This window comes from Lissotriton helveticus, chromosome 8, assembly GCF_964261635.1.
Source record: "Lissotriton helveticus chromosome 8, aLisHel1.1, whole genome shotgun sequence".
Classification (NCBI taxonomy): Eukaryota; Metazoa; Chordata; class Amphibia; order Caudata; family Salamandridae; genus Lissotriton; species Lissotriton helveticus.
The window spans coordinates 820077710-820100929 of NC_136069.1; the positions used below are offsets into that span (position 1 = coordinate 820077710).

The 23220-nt window shown below is 39.7% G+C and overlaps 18 non-coding genes across 18 annotated transcripts; all 18 read left to right on the top strand.

Moving 5' to 3' along the window:
- The first annotated feature begins 828 nt into the window (after window positions 1–828).
- Window positions 829–900, top strand: TRNAP-UGG (transfer RNA proline (anticodon UGG)). The gene has a single exon. It is a non-coding gene; the product is annotated as a tRNA-Pro (tRNA).
- A 288-nt stretch (window positions 901–1188) lies between these two features.
- Window positions 1189–1261, top strand: TRNAV-CAC (transfer RNA valine (anticodon CAC)). The gene has a single exon. It is a non-coding gene; the product is annotated as a tRNA-Val (tRNA).
- Window positions 1262–3332: 2071 nt separating this feature from the next.
- On the top strand, window positions 3333–3404 carry TRNAP-UGG (transfer RNA proline (anticodon UGG)). The gene has a single exon. It is a non-coding gene; the product is annotated as a tRNA-Pro (tRNA).
- Window positions 3405–3692: 288 nt separating this feature from the next.
- Window positions 3693–3765, top strand: TRNAV-CAC (transfer RNA valine (anticodon CAC)). Its single transcript has one exon. It is a non-coding gene; the product is annotated as a tRNA-Val (tRNA).
- Window positions 3766–5909: 2144 nt separating this feature from the next.
- TRNAP-UGG (transfer RNA proline (anticodon UGG)) lies at window positions 5910–5981 on the top strand. The gene has a single exon. It is a non-coding gene; the product is annotated as a tRNA-Pro (tRNA).
- A 288-nt stretch (window positions 5982–6269) lies between these two features.
- Window positions 6270–6342, top strand: TRNAV-CAC (transfer RNA valine (anticodon CAC)). Its single transcript has one exon. It is a non-coding gene; the product is annotated as a tRNA-Val (tRNA).
- A 2133-nt stretch (window positions 6343–8475) lies between these two features.
- TRNAP-UGG (transfer RNA proline (anticodon UGG)) lies at window positions 8476–8547 on the top strand. The gene has a single exon. It is a non-coding gene; the product is annotated as a tRNA-Pro (tRNA).
- Window positions 8548–8835: 288 nt separating this feature from the next.
- On the top strand, window positions 8836–8908 carry TRNAV-CAC (transfer RNA valine (anticodon CAC)). Its single transcript has one exon. It is a non-coding gene; the product is annotated as a tRNA-Val (tRNA).
- A 2078-nt stretch (window positions 8909–10986) lies between these two features.
- Window positions 10987–11058, top strand: TRNAP-UGG (transfer RNA proline (anticodon UGG)). Its single transcript has one exon. It is a non-coding gene; the product is annotated as a tRNA-Pro (tRNA).
- A 288-nt stretch (window positions 11059–11346) lies between these two features.
- On the top strand, window positions 11347–11419 carry TRNAV-CAC (transfer RNA valine (anticodon CAC)). The gene has a single exon. It is a non-coding gene; the product is annotated as a tRNA-Val (tRNA).
- A 2111-nt stretch (window positions 11420–13530) lies between these two features.
- TRNAP-UGG (transfer RNA proline (anticodon UGG)) lies at window positions 13531–13602 on the top strand. Its single transcript has one exon. It is a non-coding gene; the product is annotated as a tRNA-Pro (tRNA).
- A 288-nt stretch (window positions 13603–13890) lies between these two features.
- On the top strand, window positions 13891–13963 carry TRNAV-CAC (transfer RNA valine (anticodon CAC)). The gene has a single exon. It is a non-coding gene; the product is annotated as a tRNA-Val (tRNA).
- Window positions 13964–16113: 2150 nt separating this feature from the next.
- TRNAP-UGG (transfer RNA proline (anticodon UGG)) lies at window positions 16114–16185 on the top strand. The gene has a single exon. It is a non-coding gene; the product is annotated as a tRNA-Pro (tRNA).
- A 288-nt stretch (window positions 16186–16473) lies between these two features.
- TRNAV-CAC (transfer RNA valine (anticodon CAC)) lies at window positions 16474–16546 on the top strand. The gene has a single exon. It is a non-coding gene; the product is annotated as a tRNA-Val (tRNA).
- Window positions 16547–18648: 2102 nt separating this feature from the next.
- Window positions 18649–18720, top strand: TRNAP-UGG (transfer RNA proline (anticodon UGG)). The gene has a single exon. It is a non-coding gene; the product is annotated as a tRNA-Pro (tRNA).
- Window positions 18721–19008: 288 nt separating this feature from the next.
- Window positions 19009–19081, top strand: TRNAV-CAC (transfer RNA valine (anticodon CAC)). The gene has a single exon. It is a non-coding gene; the product is annotated as a tRNA-Val (tRNA).
- A 2186-nt stretch (window positions 19082–21267) lies between these two features.
- Window positions 21268–21339, top strand: TRNAP-AGG (transfer RNA proline (anticodon AGG)). The gene has a single exon. It is a non-coding gene; the product is annotated as a tRNA-Pro (tRNA).
- Window positions 21340–21627: 288 nt separating this feature from the next.
- On the top strand, window positions 21628–21700 carry TRNAV-CAC (transfer RNA valine (anticodon CAC)). Its single transcript has one exon. It is a non-coding gene; the product is annotated as a tRNA-Val (tRNA).
- The last annotated feature ends 1520 nt before the right edge of the window (window positions 21701–23220 follow it).

Consider the following 23220-nt stretch of genomic DNA (forward strand, 5'->3'; position numbering starts at 1 on the left):
TTAGGCAGAGCTTTGTGGACAGGAAGGACATTAGAGCAAGTGAGGAATAAGCACTGCTTTTGTTAATTTACATAGGCAGAACAGAGACTGCTGGGAAAAGCCTGAAATTAAAGGCACAGAAAATGCCTGCTTCTGGAGAGAACACTAAGAAGCATTGAAGGTTTTTCCTCTGACCCTGGCCACTCTTAAGAGGAATCCTATGATAGTCAGCAGGACCCACCCTAAAAAGGAAGGGACAGCCATTTGGACCCTTTCCACCTTTCCTATATCTCGCCTGATCAAGCCTGATTGAGCGCTGATTGAGCGGATAAGCACATAAGCACATGTACTTCTCATTTTGGGAAGGCATTGCTTAGCTTGTTACCAGCAGCTCAGTTATGGTATGATGTTAGAGGCTATGCAAGGAATGCTTTAGTCCTGCATTAGGCAGTATTTATTGCTTCTTGCATTCAAGAGATAGATAGTTAGCCAGAATCTGTGGCCCAGCTATTCACCTTGGCATTCCGATTTGCACAAAGGGAATAAGTATTTGAGAGAAAAGGCAAAATGTGTTTCTTATGTTGTTATGAACAGCTTTTTATTCTTTCTCTTTAGGCTCTAGCCAATGCAGAAATATATAAATAACTGCTGACTTCCTGTAAGACTTGTCCAATGCTGAGAAAAAATAAAAGGGGACACTTACAAATGATAGTGCTATCGTTTGAGAAAGGGTAAGTTGACACTGAATTTCCTGTGAATTCACAGACCAAGCATGAAAAAGACCCCAGCATGATCTTCATTGCGGGCTTAGAGCTGGTATTACCTTTTCAGAGGTGAGGGTCTTTCAACGGCTCGTTGGTCTAGGGGTATGATTCTCGCTTTGGGTGCGAGAGGTCCTGGGTTCAAATCCCGGACGAGCCCTTTCATTGGTGCTCTTTTGAAGTATGCATTTCAAAGCCAATATCAATTTTCTCTTTGCAGTAGTGGATGATTATTTGCTAGAGTCTCATGCTTTTAACCTTGCCCTGCCTGAGCAAATAGGAAACATTTCTCTTTAAGCATTTTGCAAAAATGCTGAACTTGCAAGGCATATACAAGCGTTCAGATAGGGCTGTCGGGCAGGTTGCATGAAAGAAATCTAAAACCAGATGCCCTTGGAATAGTCTGTTTTGAGCAGTTTCATCACAGAAGAATCACCTGTAGGTATCTGTTTCTGTAGTGTAGTGGTTATCACGTTCGCCTCACATGCGAACGGTCCCCGGTTCGAAACCGGGCAGAAACACTAGTTATATTGTCTTGGCTGCAATGTTGAGAGTTGCCGTTTTGCATGAAATTGTCCAGGCCCTGAAGATGGGTTCATGCAGTCTCGTTCCAAGAAAGTGAATTCTCTTAAAAACAATAACATAATTGGCATGTGGATGTATCTGTTGATTCACAGACCTCACTTTCAAAAGAGCCCTGCATTCGGTTCAATGCTGAACCAGAACAAGCATTAACTTTGAGAATTGTTGGCACCAACAGGCCTCCTATTTTAGTGGAGTGTTTCTGGTTTTAAGTGCTGAGGCTTGGGCTCAATTCCTAGATGATCCTTCTCAAGGTGATGATACAAATGCATCGTCACCTTTTCGTTTAATGTCAGAATTGTTTATTTCCATTTGGTGGTGTATGAATGCTTTCGACAGTATGGGGATTTTTTCTAGCCTTGCATGAATAAAAGCATATCACTCCTCTTTATGTATTTTTCTAATACATTTATATTTGCATCTCCTCTCCTAGCATGCATTTTTGACTATCTTACAGGCTGTATATAATAAGTATCAATTCAGGGGCGCTTCTACTACTCAAATCACAACTGTTCTATCACGACATTGATAAGCAGTCTGCATCTGCTTCTGTTGTGTATTGGTTATCATATTTACCTGACGTGTGAAAGTCCCATGTTTGACAGTGCACGTTAACAAAGAAACCAATGATTTTTATTAAAAGTTGTCTTGTGTTTTGGTTACCTTGCATCAGCCAAAACGTGCCAGAGATGACTTCATTTGCAGTCACTTGAAAAGTAGGGATTCTCAAATAAATGGCAAGAGGTTGAAACAAATCCAAAGAAATGCATGGCATATCTATGAGTAGGTGTATGCATGTATCCATATATAAAGATAGATAGATAGATAGATAGATAGATAGATAGATAGATAGATAGATAGATAGATAGATAGATAGATAGATAGATAGATAGATATAGGGAGAGAGAGAGCGTTAATATAAACAGAGACTTTATTTTCAATCAAGCGGTATTTTCTTTCCTTTAGGAGCAGAATGTTCTGATCATCAGCGCACCAGAATGTAGTGCTTGGTTGGCAAGCATCACATATTGTGATGTGTTAGCTAAGAGTTCCATGTCCTTCAGACTCATATATTCCTCTGTAGTTGTACCTTGGTGATTCCACAAAACATGGCATCATAATCAGCATTCTACTGCCACAGAGTGGACAGAGAAACCATTTAGAATTTCCCTGAAAAAGAAAAAAAGCATACTTAGGCAGAGCTTTGTGGACAGGAAGGACATTAGAGCAAGTGAGGAATAAGCACTGCTTTTGTTAATTTACATAGGCAGAACAGAGACTGCTGGGAAAAGCCTGAAATTAAAGGCACAGAAAATGCCTGCTTCTGGAGAGAACACTAAGAAGCATTGAAAGTTTTTCCTCTGACCCTGGCCACTCTTATGAGGAATCCTATGATAGTCAGCAGGACCCACCCTAAAAAGGAAGGGACAGCCATTTGGACCCTTTCCACCTTTCCTTGATCGAGCCTGATTGAGCGCTGATTGAGCGGATAAGCACATAAGCACATGTACTTCTCATTTTGGGAAGGCATTGCTTAGCTTGTTACCAGCAGCTCAGTTATGTTATGATGTTAGAGGCTATGCAAGGAATGATTTAGTCCTGCATTAGGCAGTTTTTATTGCTTCTTGCATTCAAGAGATAGATAATTAGCCAGAATCTGTGGCCCAGCTATTCACCTTGGCATTCCGATTTGCACAAAGGGAATAAGTATTTGAGAGAAAAGGCAAAATGTGTTTCTTATGTTGTTATGAACAGCTTTTTATTCTTTCTCTTTAGGCTCTAGCCAATGCAGAAATATATAAATAACTGCTGACTTCCTGTAAGACTTGTCCAATGCTGAGAAAAAATAAAAGGGGACACTTACAAATGATAGTGCTATCGTTTGAGAAAGGGTAAGTTGACACTGAATTTCCTGTGAATTCACAGACCAAGCATGAAAAAGACCCCAGCATGATCTTCATTGCGGGCTTAGAGCTGGTATTACCTTTTCAGAGGTGAGGGTCTTTCAACGGCTCGTTGGTCTAGGGGTATGATTCTCGCTTTGGGTGCGAGAGGTCCCGGGTTCAAATCCCGGACGAGCCCTTTCATTGGTGCTCTTTTGAAGTATGCATTTCAAAGCCAATATCAATTTTCTCTTTGCAGTAGTGGATGATTATTTGCTAGAGTCTCATGCTTTTAACCTTGCCCTGCCTGAGCAAATAGGAAACATTTCTCTTTAAGCATTTTGCAAAAATGCTGAACTTGCAAGGCATATACAAGCGTTCAGATAGGGCTGTCGGGCAGGTTGCATGAAAGAAATCTAAAACCAGATGCCCTTGGAATAGTCTGTTTTGAGCAGTTTCATCACAGAAGAATCACCTGTAGGTATATGTTTCTGTAGTGTAGTGGTTATCACGTTCGCCTCACATGCGAAAGGTCCCCGGTTCGAAACCGGGCAGAAACACTAGTTATATTGTCTTGGCTGCAATGTTGAGAGTTGCCGTTTTGCATGAAATTGTCCAGGCCCTGAAGATGGGTTCATGCAGTCTCGTTCCAAGAAAGTGAATTCTTTTAAAAACAATAACATAATTGGCATGTGGATGTATCTGTTGATTCACAGACCTCACTTTCAAAAGAGCCCTGCATTCGGTTCAATGCTCAACCAGAAAAAGCATTAACTTTGAGAATTGTTGGCACCAACAGGCCTCCTATTTTAGTGGAGTGTTTCTGGTTTTAAGTGCTGAGGCTTGGGCTCAATTCCTAGATGATCCTTCTCAAGGTGATGATACAAATGCATCGTCACCTTTTCGTTTAATGTCAGAATTGTTTATTTCCATTTGGTGGTGTATGAATGCTTTCGACAATATGGGGATTTTTTCTAGCCTTGCATGAATAAAAGCATATCACTCCTCTTTATGTATTTTTCTAATACATTTATATTTGCATCTCCTCTCCTAGCATGCATTTTTGACTATCTTACAGGCTGTATATAATAAGTATCAATTCAGGGGCGCTTCTACTACTCAAATCACAACTGTTCTATCACGACATTGATAAGCAATCTGCATCTGCTTCTGTTGTGTATTGGTTATCATATTTACCTGACGTGTGAAAGTCCCATGTTTGACAGTGCACGTTAACAAAGAAACCAATGAATTTTTATTAAAAGTTGTCTTGTGTTTTGGTTACCTTGCATCAGCCAAAACGTGCCAGAGATGACTTCATTTGCAGTCACTTGAAAAGTAGGGATTCTCAAATAAATGGCAAGAGGTTGAAACAAATCCAAAGAAATGCATGGCATATCTATGAGTAGGTGTATGCATGTATCCATATATAAAGATAGATAGATAGATAGATAGATAGATAGATAGATAGATAGATAGATAGATGATAGATAGATAGATAGATAGATAGATAGATAGATAGATAGATAGATAGATAGATAGATAGATAGATAGATAGATAGATAGATAGATATAGGGAGAGAGAGAGCGTTAATATAAACAGAGACTTTATTTTCAATCAAGCGGTATTTTCTTTCCTTTAGGAGCAGAATGTTCTGATCATCAGCGCACCAGAATGTAGTGCTTGGTTGGCAAGCATCACATATTGTGATGTGTTAGCTAAGAGTTCCATGTCCTTCAGACTCATATATTCCTCTGTAGTTGTACCTTGGTGATTCCACAAAACATGGCATCATAATCAGCATTCTACTGCCACAGAGTGGACAGAGAAACCATTTAGAATTTCCCTGAAAAAGAAAAAAAGCATACTTAGGCAGAGCTTTGTGGACAGGAAGGACATTAGAGCAAGTGAGGAATAAGCACTGCTTTTGTTAATTTACATAGGCAGAACAGAGACTGCTGGGAAAAGCCTGAAATTAAAGGCACAGAAAATGCCTGCTTCTGGAGAGAACACTAAGAAGCATTGAAAGTTTTTCCTCTGACCCTGGCCACTCTTAAGAGGAATCCTATGATAGTCAGCAGGACCCACCCAAAAAGGAAGGGACAGCCATTTGGACCCTTTCCACCTTTCCTATATCTCGCCTGATCAAGCCTGATTGAGCGCTGATTGAGCGGATAAGCACATAAGCACATAAGCACATGTACTTCTCATTTTGGGAAGGCATTGCTTAGCTTGTTACCAGCAGCTCAGTTATGTTATGATGTTAGAGGCTATGCAAGGAATGCTTTAGTCCTGCATTAGGCAGTTTTTATTGCTTCTTGCATTCAAGAGATAGATAATTAGCCAGAATCTGTGGCCCAGCTATTCACCTTGGCATTCCGATTTGCACAAAGGGAATAAGTATTTGAGAGAAAAGGCAAAATGTGTTTCTTATGTTGTTATGAACAGCTTTTTATTCTTTCTCTTTAGGCTCTAGCCAATGCAGAAATATATAAATAACTGCTGACTTCCTGTAAGACTTGTCCAATGCTGAGAAAAAATAAAAGGGGACACTTACAAATGATAGTGCTATCGTTTGAGAAAGGGTAAGTTGACACTGAATTTCCTGTGAATTCACAGACCAAGCATGAAAAAGACCCCAGCATGATCTTCATTGCGGGCTTAGAGCTGGTATTACCTTTTCAGAGGTGAGGGTCTTTCAACGGCTCGTTGGTCTAGGGGTATGATTCTCGCTTTGGGTGCGAGAGGTCCCGGGTTCAAATCCCGGACGAGCCCTTTCATTGGTGCTCTTTTGAAGTATGCATTTCAAAGCCAATATCAATTTTCTCTTTGCAGTAGTGGATGATTATTTGCTAGAGTCTCATGCTTTTAACCTTGCCCTGCCTGAGCAAATAGGAAACATTTCTCTTTAAGCATTTTGCAAAAATGCTGAACTTGCAAGGCATATACAAGCGTTCAGATAGGGCTGTCGGGCAGGTTGCATGAAAGAAATCTAAAACCAGATGCCCTTGGAATAGTCTGTTTTGAGCAGTTTCATCACAGAAGAATCACCTGTAGGTATCTGTTTCTGTAGTGTAGTGGTTATCACGTTCGCCTCACATGCGAAAGGTCCCCGGTTCGAAACCGGGCAGAAACACTAGTTATATTGTCTTGGCTGCAATGTTGAGAGTTGCCGTTTTGCGTGAAATTGTCCAGGACCTGAAGATGGGTTCATGCAGTCTCGTTCCAAGAAAGTGAATTCTCTTAAAAACAATAACATAATTGGCATGTGGATGTATCTGTTGATTCACAGACCTCACTTTCAAAAGAGCCCTGCATTCGGTTCAATGCTCAACCAGAAAAAGCATTAACTTTGAGAATTGTTGGCACCAATAGGCCTCTTATTTTAGTGGAGTGTTTCTGGTTTTAAGTGCTGAGGCCTGGGCTCAATTCCTAGATGATCCTTCTCAAGGTGATGATACAAATGCATCGTCACCTTTTCGTTTAATGTCAGAATTGTTTATTTCCATTTGGTGGTGTATGAATGCTTTCGACAGTATGGGGATTTTTTCTAGCCTTGCATGAATAAAAGCATATCACTCCTCTTTATGTATTTTTCTAATACATTTATATTTGCATCTCCTCTCCTAGCATGCATTTTTGACTATCTTACAGGCTGTATATAATAAGTATCAATTCAGGGGCGCTTCTACTACTCAAATCACAACTGTTCTATCACGACATTGATAAGCAATCTGCATCTGCTTCTGTTGTGTATTGGTTATCATATTTACCTGACGTGTGAAAGTCCCATGTTTGACAGTGCACGTTAACAAAGAAACCAATGATTTTTATTAAAAGTTGTCTTGTGTTTTGGTTACCTTGCATCAGCCAAAACGTGCCAGAGATGACTTCATTTGCAGTCACTTGAAAAGTAGGGATTCTCAAATAAATGGCAAGAGGTTGAAACAAATCCAAAGAAATGCATGGCATATCTATGAGTAGGTGTATGCATGTATCCATATATAAAGATAGATAGATAGATAGATAGATAGATAGATAGATAGATAGATAGATAGATAGATAGATAGATAGATAGATAGATAGATAGATAGATAGATAGATAGATAGATAGATAGATAGATAGATAGATAGATAGATAGATATAGGGAGAGAGAGAGCGTTAATATAAACAGAGACTTTATTTTCAATCAAGCGGTATTTTCTTTCCTTTAGGAGCAGAATGTTCTGATCATCAGCGCACCAGAATGTAGTGCTTGGTTGGCAAGCATCACATATTGTGATGTGTTAGCTAAGAGTTCCATGTCCTTCAGACTCATATATTCCTCTGTAGTTGTACCTTGGTGATTCCACAAAACATGGCATCATAATCAGCATTCTACTGCCACAGAGTGGACAGAGAAACCATTTAGAATTTCCCTGAAAAAGAAAAAAAGCATACTTAGGCAGAGCTTTGTGGACAGGAAGGACATTAGAGCAAGTGAGGAATAAGCACTGCTTTTGTTAATTTACATAGGCAGAACAGAGACTGCTGGGAAAAGCCTGAAATTAAAGGCACAGAAAATGCCTGCTTCTGGAGAGAACACTAAGAAGCATTGAAAGTTTTTCCTCTGACCCTGGCCACTCTTAAGAGGAATCCTATGATAGTCAGCAGGACCCACCCTAAAAAGGAAGGGACAGCCATTTGGACCCTTTCCACCTTTCCTATATCTCGCCTGATCAAGCCTGATTGAGCGCTGATTGAGCGGATAAGCACAGAAGCACATGTACTTCTCATTTTGGGAAGGCATTGCTTAGCTTGTTACCAGCAGCTCAGTTATGTTATGATGTTAGAGGCTATGCAAGGAATGCTTTAGTCCTGCATTAGGCAGTTTTTATTGCTTCTTGCATTCAAGAGATATATAATTAGCCAGAATCTGTGGCCCAGCTATTCACCTTGGCATTCCGATTTGCACAAAGGGAATAAGTATTTGAGAGAAAAGGCAAAATGTGTTTCTTATGTTGTTATGAACAGCTTTTTATTCTTTCTCTTTAGGCTCTAGCCAATGCAGAAATATATAAATAACTGCTGACTTCCTGTAAGACTTGTCCAATGCTGAGAAAAAATAAAAGGGGACACTTACAAATGATAGTGCTATCGTTTGAGAAAGGGTAAGTTGACACTGAATTTCCTGTGAATTCACAGACCAAGCATGAAAAAGACCCCAGCATGATCTTCATTGCGGGCTTAGAGCTGGTATTACCTTTTCAGAGGTGAGGGTCTTTCAACGGCTCGTTGGTCTAGGGGTATGATTCTCGCTTTGGGTGCGAGAGGTCGCGGGTTCAAATCCCGGACGAGCCCTTTCATTGGTGCTCTTTTGAAGTATGCATTTCAAAGCCAATATCAATTTTCTCTTTGCAGTAGTGGATGATTATTTGCTAGAGTCTCATGCTTTTAACCTTGCCCTGCCTGAGCAAATAGGAAACATTTCTCTTTAAGCATTTTGCAAAAATGCTGAACTTGCAAGGCATATACAAGCGTTCAGATAGGGCTGTCGGGCAGGTTGCATGAAAGAAATCTAAAACCAGATGCCCTTGGAATAGTCTGTTTTGAGCAGTTTCATTCTAGAAGAATCACCTGTAGGTATCTGTTTCTGTAGTGTAGTGGTTATCACGTTCGCCTCACATGCGAAAGGTCCCCGGTTCGAAACCGGGCAGAAACACTAGTTATATTGTCTTGGCTGCAATGTTGAGAGTTGCTGTTTTGCATGAAATTGTCCAGGCCCTGAAGATGGGTTCATGCAGTCTCGTTCCAAGAAAGTGAATTCTCTTAAAAACAATAACATAATTGGCATGTGGATGTATCTGTTGATTCACAGACCTCACTTTCAAAAGAGCCCTGCATTCGGTTCAATGCTCAACCAGAAAAAGCATTAACTTTGAGAATTGTTGGCACCAACAGGCCTCCTATTTTAGTGGAGTGTTTTTGGTTTTAAGTGCTGAGGCTTGGGCTCAATTCCTAGATGATCCTTCTCAAGGTGATGATACAAATGCATCGTCACCTTTTCGTTTAATGTCAGAATTGTTTATTTCCATTTGGTGGTGTATGAATGCTTTCGACAGTATGGGGATTTTTTCTAGCCTTGCATGAATAAAAGCATATCACTCCTCTTTATGTATTTTTCTAATACATTTATATTTGCATCTCCTCTCCTAGCATGCATTTTTGACTATCTTACAGGCTGTATATAATAAGTATCAATTCAGGGGCGCTTCTACTACTCAAATCACAACTGTTCTATCACGACATTGATAAGCAATCTGCATCTGCTTCTGTTGTGTATTGGTTATCATATTTACCTGACGTGTGAAAGTCCCATGTTTGACAGTGCACGTTAACAAAGAAACCAATGATTTTTATTAAAAGTTGTCTTGTGTTTTGGTTACCTTGCATCAGCCAAAACGTGCCAGAGATGACTTCATTTGCAGTCACTTGAAAAGTAGGGATTCTCAAATAAATGGCAAGAGGTTGAAACAAATCCAAAGAAATGCATGGCATATCTATGAGTAGGTGTATGCATGTATCCATATATAAAGATAGATAGATAGATAGATAGATAGATAGATAGATAGATAGATAGATAGATAGATAGATAGATAGATAGATAGATAGATAGATAGATAGATATAGGGAGAGAGAGAGCGTTAATATAAACAGAGACTTTATTTTCAATCAAGCGGTATTTTCTTTCCTTTAGGAGCAGAATGTTCTGATCATCAGCGCACCAGAATGTAGTGCTTGGTTGGCAAGCATCACAAATTGTGATGTGTTAGCTAAGAGTTCCATGTCCTTCAGACTCATATATTCCTCTGTAGTTGTACCTTGGTGATTCCACAAAACATGGCATCATAATCAGCATTCTACTGCCACAGAGTGGACAGAGAAACCATTTTGAATTTCCCTGAAAAAGAAAAAAAGCATACTTAGGCAGAGCTTTGTGGACAGGAAGGACATTAGAGCAAGTGAGGAATAAGCACTGCTTTTGTTAATTTACATAGGCAGAACAGAGACTGCTGGGAAAAGCCTGAAATTAAAGGCACAGAAAATGCCTGCTTCTGGAGAGAACACTAAGAAGCATTGAAAGTTTTTCCTCTGACCCTGGCCACTCTTAAGAGGAATCCTATGATAGTCAGCAGGACCCACCCTAAAAAGGAAGGGACAGCCATTTGGACCCTTTCCACCTTTCCTATATCTCGCCTGATCGAGCCTGATTGAGCGGATAAGCACATAAGCACATGTACTTCTCATTTTGGGAAGGCATTGCTTAGCTTGTTACCAGCAGCTCAGTTATGTTATGATGTTAGAGGCTATGCAAGGAATGCTTTAGTCCTGCATTAGGCAGTTTTTATTGCTTCTTGCATTCAAGAGATAGATAATTAGCCAGAATCTGTGGCCCAGCTATTCACCTTGGCATTCCGATTTGCACAAAGGGAATAAGTATTTGAGAGAAAAGGCAAAATGTGTTTCTTATGTTGTTATGAACAGCTTTTTATTCTTTCTCTTTAGGCTCTAGCCAATGCAGAAATATATAAATAACTGCTGACTTCCTGTAAGACTTGTCCAATGCTGAGAAAAAATAAAAGGGGACACTTACAAATGATAGTGCTATCGTTTGAGAAAGGGTAAGTTGACACTGAATTTCCTGTGAATTCACAGACCAAGCATGAAAAAGACCCCAGCATGATCTTCATTGCGGGCTTAGAGCTGGTATTACCTTTTCAGAGGTGAGGGTCTTTCAACGGCTCGTTGGTCTAGGGGTATGATTCTCGCTTTGGGTGAGAGAGGTCCCGGGTTCAAATCCCGGACGAGCCCTTTCATTGGTGCTCTTTTGAAGTATGCATTTCAAAGCCAATATCAATTTTCTCTTTGCAGTAGTGGATGATTATTTGCTAGAGTCTCATGCTTTTAACCTTGCCCTGCCTGAGCAAATAGGAAACATTTCTCTTTAAGCATTTTGCAAAAATGCTGAACTTGCAAGGCATATACAAGCGTTCAGATAGGGCTGTCGGGCAGGTTGCATGAAAGAAATCTAAAACCAGATGCCCTTGGAATAGTCTGTTTTGAGCAGTTTCATCACAGAAGAATCACCTGTAGGTATCTGTTTCTGTAGTGTAGTGGTTATCACGTTCGCCTCACATGCGAAAGGTCCCCGGTTCGAAACCGGGCAGAAACACTAGTTATATTGTCTTGGCTGCAATGTTGAGAGTTGCCGTTTTGCATGAAATTGTCCCGGCCCTGAAGATGGGTTCATGCAGTCTCGTTCCAAGAAAGTGAATTCTCTTAAAAACAATAACATAATTGGCATGTGGATGTATCTGTTGATTCACAGACCTCACTTTCAAAAGAGCCCTGCATTCGGTTCAATGCTCAACCAGAAAAAGCATTAACTTTGAGAATTGTTGGCACCAACAGGCCTCCTATTTTAGTGGAGTGTTTCTGGTTTTAAGTGCTGAGGCTTGGGCTCAATTCCTAGATGATCCTTCTCAAGGTGATGATACAAATGCATCGTCACCTTTTCGTTTAATGTCAGAATTGTTTATTTCCATTTGGTGGTGTATGAATGCTTTCGACAGTATGGGGATTTTTTCTAGGCTTGCATGAATAAAAGCATATCACTCCTCTTTATGTATTTTTCTAATACATTTATATTTGCATCTCCTCTCCTAGCATGCATTTTTGACTATCTTACAGGCTGTATATAATAAGTATCAATTCAGGGGCGCTTCTACTACTCAAATCACAACTGTTCTATCACGACATTGATAAGCAATCTGCATCTGCTTCTGTTGTGTATTGGTTATCATATTTACCTGACGTGTGAAAGTCCCATGTTTGACAGTGCACGTTAACAAAGAAACCAATGATTTTTATTAAAAGTTGTCTTGTGTTTTGGTTACCTTGCATCAGCCAAAACGTGCCAGAGATGACTTCATTTGCAGTCACTTGAAAAGTAGGGATTCTCAAATAAATGGCAAGAGGTTGAAACAAATCCAAAGAAATGCATGGCATATCTATGAGTAGGTGTATGCATGTATCCATATATAAAGATAGATAGATAGATAGATAGATAGATAGATAGATAGATAGATAGATAGATAGATAGATAGATAGATAGATAGATAGATAGATAGATAGATAGATAGATAGATAGATAGATAGATAGATAGATAGAGGGAGAGAGAGAGCGTTAATATAAACAGAGACTTTATTTTCAATCAAGCGGTATTTTCTTTCCTTTAGGAGCAGAATGTTCTGATCATCAGCGCACCAGAATGTAGTGCTTGGTTGGCAAGCATCACATATTGTGATGTGTTAGCTAAGAGTTCCATGTCCTTCAGACTCATATATTCCTCTGTAGTTGTACCTTGGTGATTCCACAAAACATGGCATCATAATCAGCATTCTACTGCCACAGAGTGGACAGAGAAACCATTTAGAATTTCCCTGAAAAAGAAAAAAAGCATACTTAGGCAGAGCTTTGTGGACAGGAAGGACATTAGAGCAAGTGAGGAATAAGCACTGCTTTTGTTAATTTACATAGGCAGAACAGAGACTGCTGGGAAAAGCCTGAAATTAAAGGCACAGAAAATGCCTGCTTCTTGAGAGAACACTAAGAAGCATTGAAAGTTTTTCCTCTGACCCTGGCCACTCTTAAGAGGAATCCTATGATAGTCAGCAGGACCCACCCTAAAAAGGAAGGGACAGCCATTTGGACCCTTTCCACCTTTTCTATATCTCGCCTGATTGAGCGCTGATTGAGCGGATAAGCACATAAGCACATGTACTTCTCATTTTGGGAAGGCATTGCTTAGCTTGTTACCAGCAGCTCAGTTATGTTATGATGTTAGAGGCTATGCAAGGAATGCTTTAGTCCTGCATTAGGCCGTTTTTATTGCTTCTTGCATTCAAGAGATAGATAATTAGCCAGAATCTGTGGCCCAGCTATTCACCTTGGCATTCCGATTTGCACAAAGGGAATAAGTATTTGAGAGAAAAGGCAAAATGTGTTTCTTATGTTGTTATGAACAGCTTTTTATTCTTTCTCTTTAGGCTCTAGCCAATGCAGAAATATATAAATAACTGTTGACTTCCTGTAAGACTTGTCCAATGCTGAGAAAAAATAAAAGGGGACACTAACAAATGATAGTGCTATCGTTTGAGAAAGGGTAAGTTGACACTGAATTTCCTGTGAATTCACAGACCAAGCATGAAAAAGACCCCAGCATGATCTTCATTGCGGGCTTAGAGCTGGTATTACCTTTTCAGAGGTGAGGGTCTTTCAACGGCTCGTTGGTCTAGGGGTATGATTCTCGCTTTGGGTGCGAGAGGTCCCGGGTTCAAATCCCGGACGAGCCCTTTCATTGGTGCTCTTTTGAAGTATGCATTTCAAAGCCAATATCAATTATCTCTTTGCAGTAGTGGATGATTATTTGCTAGAGTCTCATGCTTTTAACCTTGCCCGGCCTGAGCAAATAGGAAACATTTCTCTTTAAGCATTTTGCAAAAATGCTGAACTTGCAAGGCATATACAAGCGTTCAGATAGGGCTGTCGGGCAGGTTGCATGAAAGAAATCTAAAACCAGATGCCCTTGGAATAGTCTGTTTTGAGCAGTTTCATCACAGAAGAATCACCTGTAGGTATCTGTTTCTGTAGTGTAGTGGTTATCACGTTCGCCTCACATGCGAAAGGTCCCCGGTTCGAAACCGGGCAGAAACACTAGTTATATTGTCTTGGCTGCAATGTTGAGAGTTGCCGTTTTGCATGAAATTGTCCAGGCCCTGAAGATGGGTTCATGCAGTCTCGTTCCAAGAAAGTGAATTCTCTTAAAAACAATAACATAATTGGCATGTAGATGTATCTGTTGATTCACAGACCTCACTTTCAAAAGAGCCCTGCATTCGGTTCAATGCTCAACCAGAAAAAGCATTAACTTTGAGAATTGTTGGCACCAACAGGCCTCCTATTTTAGTGGAGTGTTTCTGGTTTTAAGTGCTGAGGCTTGGGCTCAATTCCTAGATGATCCTTCTCAAGGTGATGATACAAATGCATCGTCACCTTTTCGTTTAATGTCAGAATTGTTTATTTCCATTTGGTGGTGTATGAATGCTTTCGACAGTATGGGGATTTTTTCTAGCCTTGCATGAATAAAAGCATATCACTCCTCTTTATGTATTTTTCTAATACATTTATATTTGCATCTCCTCTCCTAGCATGCATTTTTGACTATCTTACAGGCTGTATATAATAAGTATCAATTCAGGGGCGCTTCTACCACTCAAATCACAACTGTTCTATCACGACATTGATAAGCAATCTGCATCTGCTTCTGTTGTGTATTGGTTATCATATTTACCTGACGTGTGAAAGTCCCATGTTTGACAGTGCACGTTAACAAAGAAACCAATGATTTTTATTAAAAGTTGTCTTGTGTTTTGGTTACCTTGCATCAGCCAAAACGTGCCAGAGATGACTTCATTTGCAGTCACTTGAAAAGTAGGGATTCTCAAATAAATGGCAAGAGGTTGAAACAAATCCAAAGAAATGCATGGCATATCTATGAGTAGGTGTATGCATGTATCCATATATAAAGATAGATAGATAGATAGATAGATAGATAGATAGATAGATAGATAGATAGATAGATAGATAGATAGATAGATAGATAGATAGATAGATAGATAGATAGATAGATAGATAGATAGATAGATAGATAGATAGATAGATAGATAGATAGATAGATAGATAGATAGATATAGGGAGAGAGAGAGCGTTAATATAAACAGAGACTTTATTTTCAATCAAGCGGTATTTTCTTTCCTTTAGGAGCAGAATGTTCTGATCATCAGCGCACCAGAATGTAGTGCTTGGTTGGCAAGCATCACATATTGTGATGTGTTAGCTAAGAGTTCCATGTCCTTCAGACTCATATATTCCTCTGTAGTTGTACCTTGGTGATTCCACAAAACATGGCATCATAATCAGCATTCTACTGCCACAGAGTGGACAGAGAAACCATTTAGAATTTCCCTGAAAAAGAAAAAAAGCATACTTAGGCAGAGCTTTGTGGACAGGAAGGACATTAGAGCAAGTGAGGAATAAGCACTGCTTTTGTTAATTTACATAGGCAGAACAGAGACTGCTGGGAAAAGCCTGAAATTAAAGGCACAGAAAATGCCTGCTTCTGGAGGGAACACTAAGAAGCATTGAAAGTTTTTCCTCTGACCCTGGCCACTCTTAAGAGGAATCCTATGATAGTCAGCAGGACCCACCCTAAAAAGGAAGGGACAGCCATTTGGACCCTTTCCACCTTTCCTATATCTCGCCTGATCGAGCCTGATTGAGCGGATAAGCACATAAGCACATGTACTTCTCATTTTGGGAAGGCATTGCTTAGCTTGTTACCAGCAGCTCAGTTATGTTATGATGTTAGAGGCTATGCAAGAAATGCTTTAGTCCTGCATTAGGCAGTTTTTATTGCTTCTTGCATTCAAGAGATAGATAATTAGCCAGAATCTGTGGCCCAGCTATTCACCTTGGCATTCCGATTTGCACAAAGGGAATAAGTATTTGAGAGAAAAGGCAAAATGTGTTTCTTATGTTGTTATGAACAGCTTTTTATTCTTTCTCTTTAGGCTCTAGCCAATGCAGAAATATATAAATAACTGCTGACTTCCTGTAAGACTTGTCCAATGCTGAGAAAAAATAAAAGGGGACACTTACAAATGATAGTGCTATCGTTTGAGAAAGGGTAAGTTGACACTGAATTTCCTGTGAATTCACAGACCAAGCATGAAAAAGACCCCAGCCTGATCTTCATTGCGGGCTTAGAGCTGGTATTACCTTTTCAGAGGTGAGGGTCTTTCAACGGCTCGTTGGTCTAGGGGTATGATTCTCGCTTTGGGTGCGAGAGGTCCCGGGTTCAAATCCCGGACGAGCCATTTCATTGGTGCTCTTTTGAAGTATGCATTTCAAAGCCAATATCAATTTTCTCTTTGCAGTAGTGGATGATTATTTGCTAGAGTCTCATGCTTTTAACCTTGCCCTGCCTGAGCAAATAGGAAACATTTCTCTTTAAGCATTTTGCAAAAATGCTGAACTTGCAAGGCATATACAAGCGTTCAGATAGGGCTGTCGGGCAGGTTGCATGAAAGAAATCTAAAACCAGATGCCCTTGGAATAGTCTGTTTTGAGCAGTTTCATCACAGAAGAATCACCTGTAGGTATCTGTTTCTGTAGTGTAGTGGTTATCACGTTCGCCTCACATGCGAAAGGTCCCCGGTTCGAAACCGGGCAGAAACACTAGTTATATTGTCTTGGCTGCAATGTTGAGAGTTGCCGTTTTGCATGAAATTGTCCAGGCCCTGAAGATGGGTTCATGCAGTCTCGTTCCAAGAAAGTGAATTCTCTTAAAAACAATAACATAATTGGCATGTGGATGTATCTGTTGATTCACAGACCTCACTTTCAAAAGAGCCCTGCATTCGGTTCAATGCTCAACCAGAAAAAGCATTAACTTTGAGAATTGTTGGCACCAACAGGCCTCCTATTTTAGTGGAGTGTTTCTGGTTTTAAGTGCTGAGGCTTGGGCTCAATTCCTAGATGATCCTTCTCAAGGTGATGATACAAATGCATTGTCACCTTTTCGTTTAATGTCAGAATTGTTTATTTCCATTTGGTGGTGTATGAATGCTTTCGACAGTATGGGGATTTTTTCTAGCCTTGCATGAATAAAAGCATATCACTCCTCTTTATGTATTTTTCTAATACATTTATATTTGCATCTCCTCTCCTAGCATGCATTTTTGACTATCTTACAGGCTGTATATAATAAGTATCAATTCAGGGGCGCTTCTACTACTCAAATCACAACTGTTCTATCACGACATTGATAAGCAATCTGCATCTGCTTCTGTTGTGTATTGGTTACCATATTTACCTGACGTGTGAAAGTCCCATGTTTGACAGTGCACGTTAACAAAGAAACCAATGATTTTTATTAAAAGTTGTCTTGTGTTTTGGTTACCTTGCATCAGCCAAAACGTGCCAGAGATGACTTCATTTGCAGTCACTTGAAAAGTAGGGATTCTCAAATAAATGGCAAGAGGTTGAAACAAATCCAAAGAAATGCATGGCATATCTATGAGTAGGTGTATGCATGTATCCATATATAAAGATAGATAGATAGATAGATAGATAGATAGATAGATAGATAGATAGATAGATAGATAGATAGATAGATAGATGATAGATAGATAGATAGATAGATAGATAGATAGATAGATAGATATAGGGAGAGAGAGAGCGTTAATATAAACAGAGACTTTATTTTCAATCAAGCGGTATTTTCTTTCCTTTAGGAGCAGAATGTTCTGATCATCAGCGCACCAGAATGTAGTGCTTGGTTGGCAAGCATCACATATTGTGATGTGTTAGCTAAGAGTTCCATGTCCTTCAGACTCATATATTCCTCTGTAGTTGTACCTTGGTGATTCCACAAAACATGGCATCATAATCAGCATTCTACTGCCACAGAGTGGACAGAGAAACCATTTAGAATTTCCCTGAAAAAGAAAAAAAGCATACTTAGGCAGAGCTTTGTGGACAGGAAGGACATTAGAGCAAGTGAGGAATAAGCACTGCTTTTGTTAATTTACATAGGCAGAACAGAGACTGCTGGGAAAAGCCTGAAATTAAAGGCACAGAAAATGCCTGCTTCTGGAGAGAACACTAAGAAGCATTGAAAGTTTTTCCTCTGACCCTGGCCACTCTTAAGAGGAATCCTATGATAGTCAGCAGGACCCACCCTAAAAAGGAAGGGACAGCCATTTGGACCCTTTCCACCTTTTCTATATCTCGCCTGATTGAGCGCTGATTGAGCGGATAAGCACATAAGCACATGTACTTCTCATTTTGGGAAGGCATTGCTTAGCTTGTTACCAGCAGCTCAGTTATGTTATGATGTTAGAGGCTATGCAAGGAATGCTTTAGTCCTGCATTAGGCAGTTTTTATTGCTTCTTGCATTCAAGAGATAGATAATTAGCCAGAATCTGTGGCCCAGCTATTCACCTTGGCATTCCGATTTGCACAAAGGGAATAAGTATTTGAGAGAAAAGGCAAAATGTGTTTCTTATGTTGTTATGAACAGCTTTTTATTCTTTCTCTTTAGGCTCTAGCCAATGCAGAAATATATAAATAACTGCTGACTTCCTGTAAGACTTGTCCAATGCTGAGAAAAAATAAAAGGGGACACTTACAAATGATAGTGCTATCGTTTGAGAAAGGGTAAGTTGACACTGAATTTCCTGTGAATTCACAGACCAAGCATGAAAAAGACCCCAGCATGAGCTTCATTGCGGGCTTAGAGCTGGTATTACCTTTTCAGAGGTGAGGGTCTTTCAACGGCTCGTTGGTCTAGGGGTATGATTCTCGCTTTGGGTGCGAGAGGTCCCGGGTTCAAATCCCGGACGAGCCCTTTCATTGGTGCTCTTTTGAAGTATGCATTTCAAAGCCAATATCAATTTTCTCTTTGCAGTAGTGGATGATTATTTGCTAGAGTCTCATGCTTTTAACCTTGCCCTGCCTGAGCAAATAGGAAACATTTCTCTTTAAGCATTTTGCAAAAATGCTGAACTTGCAAGGCATATACAAGCGTTCAGATAGGGCTGTCGGGCAGGTTGCATGAAAGAAATCTAAAACCAGATGCCCTTGGAATAGTCTGTTTTGAGCAGTTTCATCACAGAAGAATCACCTGTAGGTATCTGTTTCTGTAGTGTAGTGGTTATCACGTTCGCCTCACATGCGAAAGGTCCCCGGTTCGAAACCGGGCAGAAACACTAGTTATATTGTCTTGGCTGCAATATTGAGAGATGCCGTTTTGCATGAAATTGTCCAGGCCCTGAAGATGGGTTCATGCAGTCTCGTTCCAAGAAAGTGAATTCTCTTAAAAACAATAACATAATTGGCATGTGGATGTATCTGTTGATTCACAGACCTCACTTTCAAAAGAGCCCTGCATTCGGTTCAATGCTCAACCAGAAAAAGCATTAACTTTGAGAATTGTTGGCACCAACAGGCCTCCTATTTTAGTGGAGTGTTTCTGGTTTTAAGTGCTGAGGCTTGGGCTCAATTCCTAGATGATCCTTCTCAAGGTGATGATACAAATGCATCGTCACCTTTTCGTTTAATGTCAGAATTGTTTATTTCCATTTGGTGGTGTATGAATGCTTTCGACAGTATGGGGATTTTTTCTAGCCTTGCATGAATAAAAGCATATCACTCCTCTTTATGTATTGTTCTAATACATTTATATTTGCATCTCCTCTCCTAGCATGCATTTTTGACTATCTTACAGGCTGTATATAATAAGTATCAATTCAGGGGCGCTTCTACTACTCAAATCACAACTGTTCTATCACGACATTGATAAGCAATCTGCATCTGCTTCTGTTGTGTATTGGTTATCATATTTACCTGACGTGTGAAAGTCCCATGTTTGACAGTGCACGTTAACAAAGAAACCAATGATTTTTATTAAAAGTTGTCTTGTGTTTTGGTTACCTTGCATCAGCCAAAACGTGCCAGAGATGACTTCATTTGCAGTCACTTGAAAAGTAGGGATTCTCAAATAAATGGCAAGAGGTTGAAACAAATCCAAAGAAATGCATGGCATATCTATGAGTAGGTGTATGCATGTATCCATATATAAAGATAGATAGATAGATAGATAGATAGATAGATAGATAGATAGATAGATAGATAGATAGATAGATAGATAGATAGATAGATAGATAGATAGATAGATAGATAGATAGATAGATAGATAGATAGATAGATAGATAGATAGATAGATAGATAGATAGATAGATAGATAGATAGATAGATAGATAGATAGATAGATAGATAGATATAGGGAGAGAGAGAGAGTTAATATAAACAGAGACTTTATTTTCAATCAAGCGGTATTTTCTTTCCTTTAGGAGCAGAATGTTCTGATCATCAGCGCACCAGAATGTAGTGCTTGGTTGGCAAGCATCACATATTGTGATGTGTTAGCTAAGAGTTCCATGTCCTTCAGACTCATATATTCCTCTGTAGTTGTACCTTGGTGATTCCACAAAACATGGCATCATAATCAGCATTCTACTGCCACAGAGTGGACAGAGAAACCATTTAGAATTTCCCTGAAAAAGAAAAAAAGCATACTTAGGCAGAGCTTTGTGGACAGGAAGGACATTAGAGCAAGTGAGGAATAAGCACTGCTTTTGTTAATTTACATAGGCAGAACAGAGACTGCTGGGAAAAGCCTGAAATTAAAGGCACAGAAAATGCCTGCTTCTGGAGAGAACACTAAGAAGCATTGAAAGTTTTTCCTCTGACCCTGGCCACTCTTAAGAGGAATCCTATGATAGTCAGCAGGACCCACCCTAAAAAGGAAGGGACAGCCATTTGGACCCTTTCCACCTTTTCTATATCTCGCCTGATCGAGCCTGATTGAGCGGATAAGCACATAAGCACATGTACTTCTCATTTTGGGAAGGCATTGCTTAGCTTGTTACCAGCAGCTCAGTTATGTTATGATGTTAGAGGCTATGCAAGGAATGCTTTAGTCCTGCATTAGGCAGTTTGTATTGCTTCTTGCATTCAAGAGATAGATAATTAGCCAGAATCTGTGGCCCAGCTATTCACCTTGGCATTCCGATTTGCACAAAGGGAATAAGTATTGGAGAGAAATAGCAAAATGTGTTTCTTATGTTGTTATGAACAGCTTTTTATTCTTTCTCTTTAGGCTCTAGCCAATGCAGAAATATATAAATAACTGCTGACTTCCTGTAAGACGTGTCCAATGCTGAGACAAAATAAAAGGGGACACTTACAAATGATAGTGCTATCGTTTGAGAAAGGGTAAGTTGACACTGAATTTCCTGTGAATTCACAGACCAAGCATGAAAAAGACCCCAGCATGATCTCCATTGCGGGCTTAGAGCTGGTATTACCTTTTCAGAGGTGAGGGTCTTTCAACGGCTCGTTGGTCTAGGGGTATGATTCTCGCTTAGGGTGCGAGAGGTCCCGGGTTCAAATCCCGGACGAGCCCTTTCATTGGTGCTCTTTTGAAGTATGCATTTCAAAGCCAATATCAATTTTCTCTTTGCAGTAGTGGATGATTATTTGCTAGAGTCTCATGCTTTTAACCTTGCCCTGCCTGAGCAAATAGGAAACATTTCTCTTTAAGCATTTTGCAAAAATGCTGAACTTGCAAGGCATATACAAGCGTTCAGATAGGGCTGTCGGGCAGGTTGCATGAAAGAAATCTAAAACCAGATGCCCTTGGAATAGTCTGTTTTGAGCAGTTTCATCACAGAAGAATCACCTGTAGGTATCTGTTTCTGTAGTGTAGTGGTTATCACGTTCGCCTCACATGCGAAAGGTCCCCGGTTCGAAACCGGGCAGAAACATTAGTTATATTGTCTTGGCTGCAATGTTGAGAGTTGCCGTTTTGCATGAAATTGTCCAGGCCCTGAAGATGGGTTCATGCAGTCTCGTTCCAAGAAAGTGAATTCTCTTAAAAACAATAACATAATTGGCATGTGGATGTATCTGTTGATTCACAGACCTCACTTTCAAAAGAGCCCTGCATTCGGTTCAATGCTCAACCAGAACAAGCATTAACTTTGAGAATTGTTGGCACCAACAGGCCTCCTATTTTAGTGGAGTGTTTCTGGTTTTAAGTGCTGAGGCTTGGGCTCAATTCCTAGATGATCCTTCTCAAGGTGATGATACAAATGCATCGTCACCTTTTCGTTTAATGTCAGAATTGTTTATTTCCATTTGGTGGTGTATGAATGCTTTCGACAGTATGGGGATTTTTTCTAGCCTTGCATGAATAAAAGCATATCACTCCTCTTTATGTATTTTTCTAATACATTTATATTTGCATCTCCTCTCCTAGCATGCATTTTTGACTATCTTACAGGCTGTATATAATAAGTATCAATTCAGGGGCGCTTCTACTACTCAAATCACAACTGTTCTATCACGACATTGATAAGCAATCTGCATCTGCTTCTGTTGTGTATTGGTTATCATATTTACCTGACGTGTGAAAGTCCCATGTTTGACAGTGCACGTTAACAAAGAAACCAATGATTTTTATTAAAAGTTGTCTTGTGTTTTGGTTACCTTGCATCAGCCAAAACGTGCCAGAGATGACTTCATTTGCAGTCACTTGAAAAGTAGGGATTCTCAAATAAATGGCAAGAGGTTGAAACAAATCCAAAGAAATGCATGGCATATCTATGAGTAGGTGTATGCATGTATCCATATATAAAGATAGATAGATAGATAGATAGATAGATAGATAGATAGATAGATAGATAGATAGATAGATAGATAGATAGCTAGATAGATAGATAGATAGATAGATAGATAGATAGATAGATAGATAGATAGATAGATAGATAGATAGATAGATAGATAGATAGATAGATAGATAGATAGATAGATAGATAGATAGATAGATAGATAGATAGATAGATAGATAGATAGATATAGGGAGAGAGAGAGCGTTAATATAAACAGAGACTTTATTTTCAATCAAGCGGTATTTTCTTTCCTTTAGGAGCAGAATGTTCTGATCATCAGCGCACCAGAATGTAGTGCTTGGTTGGCAAGCATCACATATTGTGATGTGTTAGCTAAGAGTTCCATGTCCTTCAGACTCATATATTCCTCTGTAGTTGTACCTTGGTGATTCCACAAAACATGGCATCATAATCAGCATTCTACTGCCACAGAGTGGACAGAGAAACCATTTAGAATTTCCCTGAAAAAGAAAAAAAGCATACTTAGGCAGAGCTTTGTGGACAGGAAGGACATTAGAGCAAGTGAGGAATAAACACTGCTTTTGTTAATTTACATAGGCAGAACAGAGACTGCTGGGAAAAGCCTGAAATTAAAGGCACAGAAAATGCCTGCT